The sequence below is a fragment of the Nicotiana sylvestris genome, chromosome 5 (assembly GCF_000393655.2).
Source record: "Nicotiana sylvestris chromosome 5, ASM39365v2, whole genome shotgun sequence".
NCBI classification, from domain to species: domain Eukaryota; kingdom Viridiplantae; phylum Streptophyta; class Magnoliopsida; order Solanales; family Solanaceae; genus Nicotiana; species Nicotiana sylvestris.
Genome location: NC_091061.1, coordinates 9,390,772 through 9,396,994, shown reverse-complemented (window position 1 = coordinate 9,396,994; position 6,223 = coordinate 9,390,772).

Genomic DNA, 6,223 nt, shown 5'->3' with positions numbered 1-6,223 from the left:
CTTGTATTGTTTGTCCTGAGATTTATAAGTAATAATATTCTCCCTGGTCTAAGATAAATTGATATATGATGAAATATGAATTTGGAAGCGTCTTATTATAAAAAGGATTGTCTACTTGCTTCATGATTTCCTTGAGTTTACTACCGTTTTTAATAAATCCATGATTAATTATATTATTGATGGCCATAGTAAGTGTCGGAGTCGACCTCTCGTCACTACTTCTTCGAGATTAGACTGGATACTTACTGGGTACGCGTTATTTTCGTACCCTTACTACACTTGCTATACATTTTGTTGTACAAACACATGTATGTTCAGTGGACTTGTAGGCGCAACAGCGTGATTGATACAGGGACTTAGGTGGGTTACATCTTATGAGACAATCCGCAACCAGCAGAGTCTCCTTCAGAGTACTTGTATTTTCTTTTCTGTCCAATTTGTATTCCAGACAGTTATTGTATGTTATTTTTACTTCCTTGTAAATGTTCATGCATTTGTGACACCGGATTCTGGGATGATTATGAGATTATTCAGTATTGAAATTTGTTAAAAACACTATTACTCACTCTGTGAAGTTCACCATTTATTATTTCATTAAAGGAAATTATGATTTAAAAAAAACTAAAAGGAGAACCAAATTAATTAGTTATTGTTGGCTTGCCTGACAGTGGTGTCCGGCGCCATCATGACTTTTAATGGTTTTTAGGTCTTGACAACATGGTATCAGAGCACTAGGTTCACTTAGGTTTCATGAGTCATGAGCAAGTCTAGTAGAGTCTTGCGGATCGGTACAGAGACGTCTATACTTATCTTCGAGAGGCTACAGGGTTGTAAGGAGTACTTCCCTTCTTGATTCCTCATCGTGCGATTTGATTTCTTTGAGGCTTATGCCTTAATTTCCTTCCTATTCATTCTTATGCGACGTGAAGCGCTTGTTATAAATTGGGAATCGAGGAATTTTAATTGTACTACAGATGTGGTGTGGGATGTTTCTCCCTGCATAGTTGATAGGGCTATTTCGTTGCCTTGCAGAAGGATATTCTATCATTTCAGCTTAGTTACTATACTTTTGAGGGCTTTGGGGCTATGCACAAGTTACTATGATGCTCATGAATGGTTATCACAAAATATTGAAGCGATTGTAGGGTTTTTGCCTATGTGCCAGGGCAGTGAATGACTTAAAAGGAGGTTTTCACAATGCATGATTCAGAGATTCAGTATTTTATTCCCGGCGGAGGAAAGGCAATCAATCTACGAATGCTTAGATTTGGGTTGATGGAGTAACATGACTTGGTATTTTCGAGCGTGGTGGAACTTTCATCTGCGATGTGGTTTCATCGTTCTTAATTGAATGTGTGGAGTTCGTCGGTGTTCTGATTTTCTTTAATTTGCCTTTGGGGTAGGGTATTATCGGGGAAGCGACTGTAAGATATTGTGGTGTGCGGTGATTCAGGATTTGAATCAATGTTTTTGGTGCCGATGGCTCGAGAAAGATAATCTTCGAAAAGGTTTATAGTTAGTAACGATCTATTGGTTCAAGTGCTACAGAGATAGATTTTGATTCAAGGCAACAACTGTGCAACGAAGGATGAGGAAGGACGTGTGGGAGGTGCCTTGCGGTGGTTAAACTTCTAGAAGGCCAAGTGTGAGAACGGGAGTCGAATGGTTGCTTCAAGGAGTGAGTTTGACCAAAGTGGGATAGTGGCATAGTAGCATATGGGTTTAGTGGTAGGATAACTACATGCCTTGAGAAAAGTGTAAAACGATTTGGGATCCATGGTGGACAGTGACTAGGTCCACGGACTTAATTTGAAATATTGGCTATTATATGATAGGAGATTAGATACAATAGAAAGGCATTGCTTGGTATGAAGAAGGATATAGTATGAGTTTCTATTTGAAGGTATTGTCGCACCTTTAGTTGATGTCCATGAGGAGTGAACAAACTCGTACAACTAGTGAATGAGCATGAGCTCAGGATGGGTTACTGATTTCGTAGTAATTGTTCCCAGTGCAGCGTCGTTGGGTGATGTCAGCATAAAATTTCCACAGGTGGGTTATCTTCTGAGAGCAGGTCAGCGGTCACCTGGTTGATGAAGCTTCTGCGAAGAATTCTACTGGATATCCAATGGGAGGTTGAATATGTAAACGTAGCTAGTGGTTCAGAGTGTTCATGAAATGGTTAACAGGAAAATTTTGAGGAGTTTGGCGGGTTGATTGTGCAAGATCATGTCCACAACGAAGGAAGAATCTTGGCGGGTTCCAGAGTTATGTAATAATAGCTTCAAGCTAAGTGGGAGAGTCTCACCGCCTACAGTTGGATTGCATGGTTATCTATTTGTGAGGATCCTGGTTATCAGTGTATTGATGGGTTATTACGACTAAGTAAAGAGAACATCAGTGGTGATTTGAGCAAAGGGTTTGAAGAATGTGTACTATAATTGGCCTTATCAATTTATGTCCAGGCTTTGGGAAGACTCGGGATCTATGCTTCGTGTAGAGGTGATTTGCAATAAAAGTGATTCATTCAGGTGCTTCTTTGAGAGAGTGTTTAGGTGCTAGCAGAGCCTTGAAGTCGATTATTGATAGAATTTAAGGGTCCACCAAACTATATAGAGAACCAGGTTCTCTATTAGTTTCCACAGTAAGCAACAAACTATAAAACCAAACAGTATATGGAACCAGATTCTCTATCTGTTCCCACAGTAAATTGGAAGTAAATAAAGAACACGCGATATTTACGTGAAAAACTCCTTGATCAAGGGATTAAAAACCACGACCTACCCTAATAGGATTTTAACTCCACTAACCGAGCAAACTTCAGATTATGCAACCTAGGAATTAACTTCTTAATTCCTTACTAACTTATAATACTCTATTACAAGCCACTTTGTAATAACTCTATTACAAAGACTTTGGCATCCCTCACTAACTTGTAACACACCTATTACAAGCCACTTTGTAATATCTCTATTACAAAGACTTCCAACTCGACTAACTCTAGCCAAGACACAAACACAATGGTTTATGATTTACAAAGGTTTCCAACACAATGCTTCTAACTAAGCTAAGTAGGAATTACAAGTGAAAAACAAAATAATAAAGACTCAACAAACCTAAGGACTTAAGATATCTTCAATCTTTGGATTTGGTCCTTGAAGTTGCAGTAGCTTTATTCTTGAGAGATGTGGTGGCTAGCACTTGAGAGAATATTTTCTTTTGATTTGCAAGTGTTCAAGTGATTGTTTTACCTTCCTTGATATTAATAATACATGTGTGACATCACTTGCAATGATGTAAGCAAGGTAGGTAAAAAGCTTTCCATAGAAAGTTGATTGCTGCACTATTCCTGTACTGCAGTGTGTGCAAGCAACAACTTTCTAGCTGGAAAGTTAACTTTGTATAGTCACCTCGGGAACTGGTAGGGACCTGTTCCCTCAACTATTTCTTCAACTCTGAAGATTTTAGTCATAACCCAAACTGGATCCCAACCTGGAACCTTGTGACCTTAAGGTCTTGAGAATGATTAAAGATATAGAATTGACTATACAACGACTAGGGGAACTGATCCATATCTGTTTCCTCTGATGTTCCCTTATTTGATTTCATTGAGAATTAAACCAGACATCGGAGTAGTTACTCTGAACGTAAGAGAACTAATTTTATCAAGTTCCATATCTGATTCTCTTATGAAGTTTGTCAAATCATAAAAAAAGATGCATAACTTATTAATTATATTTGGGACCAAGTCAGAGTGAGCGACTCTCAGCCATGGTCCTAGTGAATTCAAAGGATATGCGGTGCCTAAGTATTTCAAGCTTGCAACATGGTTAAGATCGAGCTTTTGCAGCGGATTATAAAAAAAGGCTTGGAATATTTTATGATATCTTCGGCTTGCAGTATAGCAATTGGAGAAATGTGAGAAAATGACTTTGGATTCATAGAGGAATTATCAGAACGGGCGTATTAGTTGAGGGTGCGAATATGCGCACAAGGAGGGTATGAGATGGTTCGTAGGATTTGAGACAGGCTGGTCTCGTGATACAAGGCTACTCAGGATGAGTGCGGATTGAGTTTGTTATGTGTTGAATGGAGTTATTATTATTTCAAAGAGAAGTTAAGGATAAGTTAGAGGAAGTTAAATCGGGTAGCCATGGTTGAATTGGTATGATGGTGGGAGTGATCGGTTCCTCCAACATGATTAAATTATGCATGTGATTTGGGGTGGCGCGCGCAAGGCTTGATGGCCGTCGTAATTGATTGTATTTGTATGAATTTGAGTATTATGGCTTGTTATGTGTAGGCAAATCATGGAAGAGTTATGGTGGTTCAGACCACTACTTGAGGATTGTGTGTTCCACGGTTATGAGAATTCAGTCATGTGTCGCAATGATTTTCCAGAAACGAATAAAGTGAAAGGTTTCTACAAAGTGAAGTGTGTATCCTATCAGTGGGTTAAGAGTTATGAAGGAATTGTTCTAGCATATTGGTAAGATAGGTGCTAGTGAACGGCAGGAAATTTGAAAGTTAAGGATTAAGGTTGCAGTTCGGTATTGACAAGGATATCACGAGCTCGGATGAGCAGGAAAAGATTTAGATGTTTAAAGTAAGCTTGTATTGTTCTCAGCATCACCTAAGGTTGATTGTCATGTTATGAGACGATCCACAACCAGCAGAGTCTCCTTCAGAGTACTTGTATTTTCTTTTCTGTCCAATTTGTATTCCGGACAGTTATTGTATGTTATTTTTACTTCCTAGTAAATGCTCATGCACTTGTGACACCGAGTTCTGGGATGATTATGAGATTATTCAATATTGAAATTTGTTAAAAACAATATTATTCACTCTGTAAAGTTCACCATTTATTATTTTATTAAAGGAAATTATGATTTCAGAAAATATTAATATGAGAACCAAATTAATTATTTATTGTTGGCTTGCCTGACAGTGGTGTCCGACGCCATCACGACCTTTAATGGCTTTGGGTCGTGGCATGTTCCGACTTCCAGAAGAGGATGAGGAACTCTTTGGTCCTGAAATACGTTATCTTAGTGCAATTTGTATGTATCTTGCTAATGCTACAAGGTCTGACATATCATTTTTTGTTTATTTACTAGCAAGATATAGCTCTTCTCCTACACAGAGATATTTGAACAAGATTAAGTATATATTGCGATATTTAAAAGGAACTTTTGAAATGGGTTTATTTTATGCTAACAAAGGTAGTGCACATCTTGTTGATTATGCAGATGCAGGTTATTTATCTGATCCACATAAAGCTCAAAATCAAATCGGGTACGTATTTACATATGAAGGTACTGTCATATCATGGCGCTCCACAAAGCAATCTATTGTTTCTACTTCTTCAAATTATGTTGAGATAATAGCTATTCATGAAGCAAGCAGGGAATGCATATGTTTGAGATCAGTGATTCATTTTATTCAAGGAAAATGTGGTTTGGAATGTGATAAAAGATGTACAATTTTATACAAGGACAATGTTGCATGAATAGCCCAATGAAAGGGAGGATTTATAAAAGGATATAGAACGAAGCACATTTCACCAAATCTATTCTACACACATGATCTTTAGAAAAATGGTGAGGCTGATGTGTAACAAATCCGTTCAAGTGACTATCCTCTTTGCCAACTTCAACTTTTGAGAAGATGGTATACAGGATTGGAATGCGAAGATTCAAATATTTGAAACAAGGTATTTATCAGGGGGAGTAAAATATGCAATATACTCTTTTTTCCTTACTATGATTTTTCCCACAGAGTTTTCCTTATAAGGTTTTTAATGAGATAACTAGTTATGCGTATTACTAAATATGTGTACTCTTTCTCCTTCACTAGGATTTTTTTCACGGGATTTTTTCTAGTAAGGTTTTAATGAGGCAAATTATCTTTTAATGAACATCCAAGGAGGAGTGTTATAAATATATTATATTATGAATGTTCATTTAGTACTCCGTTGTAAATAAGCTTCATGAAGAAGCTTATCCATATGGGACTCCGCCGTAAATATGTTTATCTATTTAGTACTCTATTGGGAATAAGCCTCCTGAAGAAGCTTATCCTTTCGGTACTCCATTATGGATAAACATTACTCCCGGTAGAAGATTATCCATACATGATTCAATAAGCTTATCTTTTCGGTACTCCATTATGGATAAACATTACCCCCGATATAAGATTATCTATACCTGATACAATAAGCTTA